Source organism: Euprymna scolopes, chromosome 20 (genome assembly GCF_053919585.1).
Source record: "Euprymna scolopes isolate OS-2025 chromosome 20, ASM5391958v1, whole genome shotgun sequence".
NCBI classification, from domain to species: domain Eukaryota; kingdom Metazoa; phylum Mollusca; class Cephalopoda; order Sepiida; family Sepiolidae; genus Euprymna; species Euprymna scolopes.
The window spans coordinates 63,897,318-63,909,817 of NC_136501.1; the positions used below are offsets into that span (position 1 = coordinate 63,897,318).

At 33.0% G+C, this 12,500-nt stretch overlaps 1 protein-coding gene across 1 annotated transcript in view; it reads left to right on the forward strand.

The window, feature by feature from the left end:
• Positions 1 to 12,500, forward strand: part of LOC145241445 (uncharacterized) — a 571,697-nt gene that overhangs the window by 396,288 nt on the left and 162,909 nt on the right. The window lies entirely within an intron of this gene.

Sequence of the window (12,500 nt, forward strand, 5' to 3'; positions counted from 1 at the left end):
TGTTGCGAGTCTGTCTCTGATGTATCGTTATTTTCATGGAAAGTGTTCGACTGATCTTCAATCTATGGTCCCCCCTCGCCAAACTTTCACAAAAAACACTCGTCTAGCTGTAAACACTATCAATAATTCCCCTCACTCTTTATCTGTGTCTAAACTTAAACGTAGATTTCATGAACAAAGCTTCTTTCTTAGAACTGCACGCCTGTAGAATTGTCTTCCGTTTTCCTGCTTTCCGGCTGACTACAATATGGTTGTCTTCAAGTCTAACGTAAATAAGTTCTTGATGAGCCGTTACATATAAGTTATCAAATTTACCAAATTTTCATTACTAATGATTACTATATTGTCCAATTTCTACTGTACACTCTTTAATCCTTATCCTTCAGTGGCCTCTTGGCCTTGATAATGTGGTGATGCCTTTGTAAAAAAAAAAAAAAAAATATCTATATACATATACATATATATATACATATATATATATAAGGTGTGTGTGTGTGTGTGTGTGTGTGTGTGTGTGATTCAACGCAATGAAACCACTGGTACGCCTTTGAAATATGTATATATAATGTTGAAATAAATATTGTGTGTGTGTATATATATATATATATATATATATATATTTCAAAGGCATACCAGTTATCAAAATGCAGACTAGCACCCATCCCTGGACAGAGATTGAACCTACAACCATCTGCTTGATGGTTGGCCGATGGGATTTTTGCCCGTAAACAGCCTCATGAAATGCCCATTTATATAGACAACCGCACACCGCTTTTACAGTACTCGACCTGCATATCTATTTACAAACAGACATAGAGCTTCGCATAAAGCTAATGAAATCATTTTTTGACAGTGCTCTACCCAAGAATGGGAATTTTAAATTTAGTCATCCGCAGCAGACTGTTTTGCTGTATTATATCAGTGCGGCTAGACTAGCACCCATCCTTATCCAGAGATTGAACCTACAACCATTTAGTTGATAGTCGGCAGTTCTAACCTCCGACTTATGAGATCTGTGCTCGTAAACGACCTCATTAAATGTCCATTGATATAGATACTTGCCAACCGCTTTTACAATGCTCAAACTTTATGTTTATTTACGAACAAACAGAAAGCTTAACACACACACACACATATATATATATATATATATATATATATATATATATATATATATAATGAATTTACCTGCCATCCCTTGTTTTAACAGATGGAATTGCTCGATCATGGAACACAAGATTCAAGCAAAGACCCATAAATTTTTATAATTATATAGATTATAGCAACATAAGTGTCAAACGTGACTACGTCATAGGTTTCTGAGTAATATATTTATCGGAAAATGGATGACGTCATAAGCGATATGACATCACAAATGGTAATGTTTACAAAAGAAAATACTAATGTGCCAACGTTACTCAACATGACTTTTTCAAATTAGTTTGAATCATCAATAATCACACTAGTGATGGAAATTGGGTATAATTTGATTATTTAACAGGACAGCTGAGCAAGAATTTATTTACATTGGACTTGAAGACGATCATATTGTAGTCAGTCGGAAAACAGGCCTGAGGAACAGAGTTCCACGGTCGGGTAGTTCTAGGAAAGAAGGTTTGATCATGGAATCTCCGTTTAGATTTAGGCACAGATGGAGAATAGTGGAAATTGCTGATAGTGGTTTTAGCTAGAGGAGTGTTTTTTGTAAAAGTTTGGCATGGGGGACATAGATTGGAGCTCAGACAAACAGTCGCCATGAAAATGACGAGAGAGCAGAAACAAGCTAGCAACGTCTATTTTGTGGGAAAGAGGTTGCGAGGGAAGAGAAAAGGGCATCACTTATTAAGTTTCGAAGCCAGTTTTGAACTCTCTGAGCACTTCCTGTCCAGATGTGGCAGCAGTCCTCCATCCTAGGACTTACTTGGTTCTTATACAGGTGCAGAATTGCATCGGCAACTGTGGCAGTAACAAGCCACATCAATATAATAAAAGTGAACGGGCGTGTGTCCAGTTCGCATCAATAATCACGCATAAAAATGTATTTTTATGAGCAAAACAATGGAGACTTGATCTTATTGATAACTGATAATAATAAAAGAGAAAGAAAAGAATGTCCTTCATTTTTAATATGGAAACAAAAATATTTCCTTCTTCGTATTATTATTATTAGTAGTAGTAGTAGTAGCAGTAGTAGTAGTAGTAGTAGTAATGAATTAAATTGCGAAATGATAGTGAGCGACTGAAGCTAGCTAGTAACTAAAAAACATATATTTAATGTAGTTTAACAATTCAATGTACTGTCAACAAATAATAATGAATACGCAGTTTTTATCGCATTACGTTTCCTTCTTCGAACGCACTATTTACCATAATAATTTTCTTTGATTCAAAATTTCACTATTTCACGGTATCCTTTTACTTACCACTAATAAATGTTGATTTCTAGCAATAGAACAATTTTGCAGATAATGCGCTGAGCGAAGCGAAACAGATACTGAATACGACGTTGTTCATAAATATATAATATATAAATATATAATATATAAAACCCGTGTGCACTTTACGAAATGTCTAACTTCATTTTTATTTGCGATAGAAATAATCTGTAAAAACTACCATAAAGTTTCATGTACTAAGTTTTAAGTATTTGAGTTATTTAATAATTCTTTACCACAAAATTGTCAACAATACTCAAGTATTACTACAAGTAAAAAAATAAATAAATAAAAAGTTCCATCTCCTAAAAGCTGGAGGGGAAAAGCTGGGTCATTTAATTGGCTTTCGCGTTCGACAGATTAGATTTGTTTTACGGGGACACGTCGAAACAATTGTGTATGCAAAAGCAAACCTAGTTCATTAGAAGATTTTTTTTTTTTTTTTTACATAGGAATCACCACTTATCAAGGCCCAGAGACCACTCGAGGATAATGGTTAAGAGTGTATAGTAGTCAATTGGACAATATAGTAATCGACAGTAATGGAAATTCGGTAAATTTGTTAACTTAAGTGGAACTGCTCATCAAGAACTTGTTTACATTGGACTTGAAGACGATCAGATTGTAGTCTGCTGGAAAGCAGGAAAACGGAAGAGAGTTCCACAGGCGTGCACTTCTAAGAAAGAAGCTTTGTTCATGGAATCTACGTTTAGGTTTAGGCACAGATAAAGAGTGGGGGGAATTATTGATAGTGTTTTCAACTAGACGAGTGTTTCTTGTGAAAGTTTGGCGAGGGAGGACCATAGGTTGAAGCTCAGTCGAGCACTTGCCATGAAAATAACGATAAAGCAGAGACAAGAAAGTTGAAATTATGATTCCAGGTATTACTGTAAATCGCCATGTCATGAACTGCAAAATATTGTTCCTCTTTTTATATGGAAGACATGTGAAAACCTTTAAAATAGGTGCTTATTCAGATTGGCACTTATAGAGATAAACAAAAATTAGGGGAAAACTTTCATATTATACCTACTTGGCACGAGATGAAGCTTGTATATTCAAAAAATCACAAAAATTGATCAAGTAGTTTTTTTGTTTTGTTTTGTTTTTTTACAAAAGCAATTTTTCCGTTTTTTTTTACCGATAACTGACAGACGACGGCATGTTTCTCCTGAAAATCTAGTAAGGGGAGGTAATCAGTGATAATTTTGACAGTTTCCACGTACATTAGTGTCCTTATCCACCGATTCGTTGATTTCATTTCTTTTTTTTTTTCTTTTTTTTTACCCTCATCGAAACAGATTAAAATTTGAGTTTTTTTAAATTTAAATAAAAACTACTCGATCAAATTACGTGATTTGGGGACATTTTTGATATTCGTCTCGTAACTGGTATTGTACATCATACAAATAGTTTTTGTATTTTCTTTAATTTTAAATGCCTTCATTTGTGCCAATCTGAATAAAGGTAAAAAAATATCAATAAAATCTGAAAAGGTATACGTTTACTTTTTTCTTTAATTCTTTTTACGGGTTATTTCTATCATAAATACAAATTAAGACATAATTTTGTGCACAAGGACTTTAGGGATACCCTTTCTAAAATTATTAGACATTTTTTTAGTTTTTTTTTTTTTCAAGTGGTGTCCTGCTGGTACGGACATTGACGGCTATGGCTCTCCATCCATCTCTCTCCCTTGAGGCATTCATGAATTCATTGTTGCTCATCATTTACAAACCCATTCATGCTGTTTTCTCGAGCGTGTTTGATGTATTGCCACGGCTTTCTTTGCAGTTGTACAGACAGTAGGTTGCAGTTTCTTTCTGTCCGAGCAATGCACATACTAGGCGATTGTCTTGACCAGAGATCTTCTGCCTAGCACAACGAGATACGAAACTACGAACAGAAATATTCCTGCTTGCTTCCGTATTATATCAGTCACCTGCTTTCTATGACCCCACGTTACTCTGACCGGGGAGTGGGGGGTGTAGGGTGAAGTGGCTACTCGATCTTGCCCAGAGGTCTCCCACAGACTAGCAGAGGGAAGGAGAATGTTTTCTTGCTAGTAATATAAAAATTAATCAAGTAAAAATTAGTAATGGGATGATTCCAATATTTTTCCCGATTCCAATTCAATTACCGATTCCGATTCTTTATAAATCTCTAAATATTTTACTATAAAATTGTAAATTGTTATTTTGTCCCGATTACTGTAAAAAAAAAAAAACACATCTTACATGTGCATGTATTTTCTCAAACAAAAAAACACACTTGTGAAGGTGTGATCTAGAGATTTTAGTTTTACTGGAAGTTTAAATCAATAAATATTTATTCTTTTATTATTACTACAAGCAGTGGAAGATGTTTTATAAAAAGCAAAATCAACTAAAAAAGATAATTTAAGGAATCGGTTTTGGCATCGGAAAGTAGGCTCGAATTTTCCCAATTCCGATACCCCAAAAAGCTCTAATTTTTCTGATTCCCGATCCCGATTAATCGTCCCAACACTAGAAAAAAATTTCATTATTGGCGAAATAGTTTTCAAAGGCAAGTTGAGTTTACTTCCCTTGTTTTAAGCAAAACTCAACTCTTACTAATTGTCTTCGAAATGATTAATTTTCTACCTAATCTTTTTTTTTTTTTTTTGTAATTTTTGGATATGCTAATTACTGTGACATGACAATTAAGTAGATACTAGTGGGTTTACTTGAAATTCAATATTGCGCTTTTGGGAATTTTGCTATTATGATGAAGAATGCCGAATATAATATTAATTACTACTCCAACTGTACTCGTCCAGCGTTGTCTGAAGACATTTTAGTTTTAAATATTTATTAAATCCATTTATTTACTCATCTTTTTAATTTAAGGTAGATAACTCTCACTCTGTATTTTAATTGAAAATGAGTTCCTGTTCTTATTAATTTTATTTTTAGGTGATTATTTAAAAATCTTTCACTTTAGTAGTCGTCTAAACCAGACTAAATAATTTAAAAAATAAATTCTAGCTTTTTATAATCTAATAAAATTGATTTTTTTATAATCTTATTAGATTATAAAAAAAAAATCAATTTTATTAGATTATAAAAAGCTAGAATTTATTTTTATAAATTAAAAATTTTAAAAATAAATTCTAGCTTTTTATAATTTAATAAAATTGATTTTTTTATAATCTTATTAGATTATAAAAAAATCAATTTTATTAGATTATAAAAAGCTAGAATTTATTTTTATAAATTATACCACAACAAATGATATATTATTTAATTGGAATTCATTATTGAGATGAGCATTATTTATTAATTTATTTTAATGCGGACTATTATGCTCATCTTTCTTAGTTGTTGTTTCACGTTTTGGCCAACTATTCCTCTGGCCTTCATCAGGTAGGAACTCAAATCTCTTCACTGCATTCTCAGCAATTACTGCCATCCATAGTTGTTGTCGTCTCACCACGTTTTGACCAAAATAAAATTGACTTTTTTATAATCTAATAAAATTGTACCACAACAAATGACTTTGAAAATATGAGAGAATAACTTTATATGTTAAATATCATGGTACAACAATAACAAATGAAAATTGGCTTGTCAAAATCAAAGTTTCATTTCTCAGCTTAAATTATATAATTTTTTTTAAATTAATCAATTTGATGTTTAATGTTTTTAACCAACAGAATGTGTGATTATGTGTATTTAAAGATTATATATATATATATATATATATATATATATATATATATATATATATATATATATATATATACACTAGCATGTGTGCCCGGCGTTGCCCGGGTGTTTGGAGGTGTATGTTGAGCAAAAAAAAAACGCAGTAAATTTTTTTAACTTTGACCCCTATTATGACCCCTTAACATTTGTTTTGGGCTCAAATCGAGTTATTAAGTTAGATCCATGTCCAATAAACCTATATCTAAAATTTCAAGTGTTTAGACCCAAACTTGGCGGAGGAGTTTGGTAGAGTTCTCAAAGGTCAAATCGTTGGACTTTGACCCCTTAACAGCCAAATTTCTGGCCGAAAATGGATCACAAAGATTTTCCCAAATCTCAGTACCCTGTTTCGAGTCTGTAGACTTAAAATTGACAGAGTTATTGCGTAGTGAAATGTACACACACACACACACGTTCACTTTTATAGATATATGATAGACTAGCCTGGGTGCCCGGCGTTGTCCGGGTGTTTGGATGTGTGTGTTGAGCATAAAAAAGAAGAAGTGGTTGTAGGCAGGCAGACAGACTAGAACCCGTACCGCGAAGGAGGAAAAGAACATGAAAAAAAGTGACGTCTTTGCTGTTTCGCCCATCGCCAAACAGGAAGTGATGTAAGTTTAAATTAAGGCTAGTTAATTGAAAAGAGGGGATGGCTTTCGAAAACATCGGCGAACAAGTGCCCAGTGGAGGGTGAAGTGATTAATGTTTTTTAGTCAATTTTTCCGTATTTGTCGTCCGAAGGGTCGGATTCACAACGATACCGATCTCGTGAAAATCCGTCGCCTGTCGAAAGTTTTAGGCAGACAAACATACACACATACATGCATACATACATTTAAACAAACTGGTGAGATTTATATTATAGATTATATTGGACGCAATATATGGTAATGATTTAAAAAGTTAAAAAAAAAATAAAGACTCGTGTGCCACCACCAAGAATCGAAACCAAACCTTCAGCTTATGACTTATTTTTGCCTGTGGTTACAATAACTGGGCCATGAAGACATATTTACTGCAAGGCTAAAAATTAAAACATTAACCAATAGCTACAACGTAATGCGTTCATAATGGCTGCGTTCGACCTTCACCTAGCAAATTTCTTCTTTTTTTTTTTTTAATTTTCACACCTTTGCACCGATTTTTCCTGGCTAAAACCCAAATATAAAGTTTCGCATGGATTCAAATACCTTATATATGAAGTTTCATGTCTGTAGACAAAAAAAAACTATAGGAGGAGTTTGGTAGGCAATTTTTTTTAAACAAAAATATATACGTATACATAAATATATATGGAAACAATTTTGTGTTTACTATAAACTTTTTACGCGAATATTATGCAAGTATAAATCTACATTAATATAATTACACGTAATAGTTAAATAAAGATGATCATCCTATAAGAAAACCGAAGAAAGTAATAGGGAATTAATTAAAATGAATGCTTAAAATAATATGCAAATTAGCTAGATCTTCTGCTAGTGAATGTAATTCCACGCCCCATACATAACAAAATTGTATTTTCTTTTTAAATAAATAGAGAAAGGGATGGTATTTATTTGCTCCCCCACCGAGCAAATTAGGCACAAGGCCGATTTTTAATGTGAGGAGTGAAGGGGAAATGGGGACCAACTCCCCGGGGAGTAGGGGAGATGGATAGTGACAATTGGTATGAAGGGTTGCCCCTACATTGACCAAGGTCTTATATGTGGGGTCGCCCCCACATATGGTCTTTGCTTGCAGTATCTGCCGGAACAGATGGTATTTATTTGCTCCCCCACCGAGCAAATTAGGCACAAGGCCGATTTTTAATGTGAGGAGTGAAGGGAGGGGGAAGGGAAAAAGGGGACCAGCTCCCGAGAGGTGGGAAATGGGAGTTGGTTAAAGGTGAGGCATGTGGGGTTGCCCCCATATCTGGTCTTTGCTAGTCATAGCTTGCAGTATCTGCCGGAATAGATACTACACTTTGATCTTGGCCAAAAGGCAAAGAATTTTAATATGACTATCAATACACACGCTTGAAAAACGAATTTATAGGAGTATAGAAGATATATATATATATATATATATATATATATATATATATTCCCCACCCAAAATAATCTGTTATCTATTCAGTCAGCTAATCATGCTTAATCACTTTATCTTATTAACGAAACACGTATTAAAATTCAAATTTATAAATTGGACGTTTTAATTCAATTCATTTCTATTACAATTTTATTATAAACTAGTAGGGCTACCTGGCGTTGTCCATGGCAAAAGTATAATATATTTCTACTATAACTTCTCTTTCTCTCCCTCCCATGTTTGTCCCTCCCTTTCTCCACACCCTTTTCTTCTCCATCCAACCAATTCTTCTGTTTGTATACACATACACATGGACAGCTTGTTTTTTATCGATTCCTAAAAAAAATGAGTCGCATAAAAGAAAATAATTACCTTCTTGATTAAAATCAAGTAATTTCCCATTAGTTAGTACATAAGCTATCTAGAAAACTGACTCCCCCCCCCGAACGAAATGTGACCTAATTTGGAGTCAAAAAATAATTTTTTTTCTAAATTTTTGACATTATTCATCTAGAGTAATGCTGATCAAAAAAATACCAACTTTGTTGTTTTTAGTTTTATCTGGACATATAAACATACAGACAGACAACTGTCCTTTATATTACAAACTAGTAGGCCGCCCGGCGTTGCATAAATATTATATTTTTATTCATACAAAAATTGAGACATGTGCATGCGAGTATTATGTTTTTTGTTGTTGTTTTTTTTTAAACAGTTCACTTCTTGCAAGTAAAAAAAATACTCAAACTGAGATCGAAATTAAAACCTAAATACAGTGAGTCAAGCTTGACACACGATCTTTAAAAAGTGTTTTCAAACCTACTTATTCTTAACATAAGTAATCTGTCATGTGAACGATTCTCGCATGCCTATTCGTGAAACAGTTAGCAAACATAAAAATCCGACGACCCGCACGTACCCACTTTTTCAATTTTGCCCCGTTAACAGCTGTTTTTTTTTTCGGTTGGAAACCGATTAAAAAGTTTTCCACATATCTGAATACCCTATATGCGAAGTTCAAGTATGGAGATCCAAAAATCGTTGAGTATTGATGTTGATAGGTGTCCTCACCAGCGCACACACACACACAGAGTCTTTCTCTCTCGCACTCACTTTTATAGATATATAGATTACCGTATATGTTGGTGTATAAGACGACCCTTAAAGTTAAGAATCATCTTTAAAAACCAATATTTCATAAGATACCGAGTGTTGCAATCTCCAGCCTAGGCTAAACAAACATGGTTTCGTGATTTAGCAGTCGTCTTATACAACCGAATTTGCTCCAATTTTGAACCTCGTCTTATCTGGCGGTCGCCTTATACGCCGAAATATACGGTATATATTTTGATAATAATTATACATTTTACAAGTAATGAATTTTTATGAATTTTTAAATTTTTTTTTTTTTTTTAATTTAATCAAATAATCGCACTTTCTTAAACCTTATTTAGGAGAAAACGCAAAAAAATGTAAAAATTAAACTTAAAAATAATTGTTTTATAATTTCATCTAGATACTATCAAAAAGTTATGGCGTTTGGGGGGCTTGTCTGTTCGTACATTGATAAAAACGTAATGTGTTGACAAAAAGGAGTAGTCAGAGTACGCATTACTAAGGCAGTAGTTTTTACGATGTTAATATTCGAGTTCGAATCTCATGTAAAAAGGTTACTCATGCAGAGAGTGATCCGTTCTGGAATAATAACGTTATTATTCTAAAAGCCATTCTTAACATGGGGAGGGGGTTTGTACCTATTCTGTACTTTAACCTCACAATTGAATAAAAAAAAACATATCATAAAACTTTAATTAAACGTAGAAATACGATTTAAAAAATAGCGCGGATCACTCTCTGCATTAGCACCGTAAAAAGAATTCTTTTTTTATCTGGATACGCGTTTTATAAATTTAAAGAAATTATTTAGCATGATAAAAAAAAAACATTACATAAATATTTCTTTTAATTAAGTGACGTTTTTTATAACACATAAAAAGAGACAAAAACATATTCAGCATTAGTCGAAAGCGAATTTTGTTTTACTTAAAAATTTCTGATTATTTTGCCAATAAAAAAAATCAAATACGTAAATACATTCATCATAGTTACTTACTCTTTCATGCAATTCCTAAGTAACACACATTTTTCTCACCAAATTACACAAATGTTTTCGCCATTATCGAACATAAGAATATTTATATAGCTGTTCACCATATATTAATTTATATCAACTTACAAAAATACACAGCACTTTCTTCGTTTGTTTGTTTGTTTGTTCGTATTTTGAAATTTTCAGGGGACATAATTACATGAAAACTTCCGGTGTCAATGGTACTAAAACTGTAGAGAATAGATACTAAATTTTGATCTTAGCCAAAAGGCGAAGGAGCCATAAAATCATGCTTTGTGACTAAATGAATGAAAAAGAAAACGTATAGTTTTTAAATAGATAATTTTACGTTTAATTTATTCATACCAATAATATCGTGGGCTCTGTGTTTGGCTTGACATTTATAAAAAACGAATACGTTTTACTTTTAATTTAATAATGAATGGATTTAATCTTTTTATAAAAACAAGAGAAATTGTTTGTCTGCCTACTAACTATTAATAGATCATTAGACCTACTAATGTGAAATTTGGTATTTATTGTACATTGTCTTGATGGGCATATATAACGAATGTTTTTGTTGTGGGAATATGAACTCTTCTGAAATGTATAAATTAACTGAGAGTTACGACTCTCAGTGTACTTTCGTAGTCCGCCATCTTGGCGATACTTACTACGACGGTTTCTCTTTGTATATGCTTTTTTTTTATTAAATATATTTTCTTACTCATCTCTGTGTCCGTGCTTCAGACAGAGAGATACCAAATCTACTCATAATATAAAAGAACGCCTTGTGTGTGTGTGTGTGTGTGTGTGTGTGTGTGTCTATCGGTCAGAGTTTTTGTAAACGTAAGAAATACATTTTGATACCGAAATGTCTTAAATTCTCTTAGAAATGGAAAAAAAATATCCAGTGTAGCAGCAAGGCCTAAGCACATATACCAGAAACAACAGTTGGAAAGTCATACACCATTCAACATGACTATCCAATTTTTACAACTACGTACCTAGAAAACAGATCTGTTAAACCTGACATAAATATATGGGACAAGAAGTAAAAAGTAACAACCCTAATATAAGTCAGTACCCCCCCACACACACACACCAATGATGCTGGGTTAAATAGAGCTGAGAGGAAAAAAAGATAACGAAATCTTATCTTATGTACAATATGACAAGAAACTGGAATTTTAGGAAGATTTTCATCGTTCTAATAATTATAGGAGTAACCGGACTCATGAAAAAGAATTTCAAAAACTATCACATATATACCCAGTGAACCAAGAGCAAGAGCGAAAACGATTGCACTTAAAGATGATTCGATGATGATCGGATGGGTCCCTTAACTCTCCAGACTTAAGAGTACATACAGCACCTGGTATTATCAAATGGCACCCATTTTAAAACTGACCAGGCTCAACGTCGCTTGAGGGACGAGTAAAATTGTAAAAAGATCTCTCGGTTAGAGTATCTGAGAAAGCGGGTGAATGTCGGCCACCTGGTGGGATGCCCCATCCTCAGAAAAAACAAAATCATGAGAAAATTTTAAAAAAGAAAAAGAACAACTTCCTCCTAGATAAAAGTTCTGTTCTCAATCGTGTAGGGAAGCTCATCAGAGAGAATATGCTAAGGTTTTTTTGTTTTGTTTTTAAGGTGTGGTTTTATATATTTACAGATTAACCCTCGTCCTTCCTTTCGATTTTTATTTTATTTTTATTTTTTTTATGGATAGCTGAGATGGGGCGGGTAATTACGTTTGTTTCGTTTCGCCCGGGATTCGATTTCTTATTTTACATCAAGCTGACTTATCGTTTAATGTGGTTTTTTATTCATACTTAATTAGGGATTATGTAATTTTTCACCCAAATAATCTGTTTTGTTTGTTTGTTGGTTTTTTTTTGTTTTGTTTTTTGTTTTTGTTTTTTAGTTTGTTTTTTTTTTGTTTTGTTTTGTTTTGTTTTTTTATTATTCAAAGTTAGATAGATTGAACGGTTAATCTTCTCTGTGGATCATCCAACCCCACCTTGATAGATTAGGAATAATTGAGTGACAAGCTGGAACTTAACCTGTGATGCCGTAAAAGTCAAGGGTTTGGGAGGTTGAGGTTGTGTTTTAATTTTTTATTGTTAAAAGAGTTATCCGTTTATTTGTTTGTTA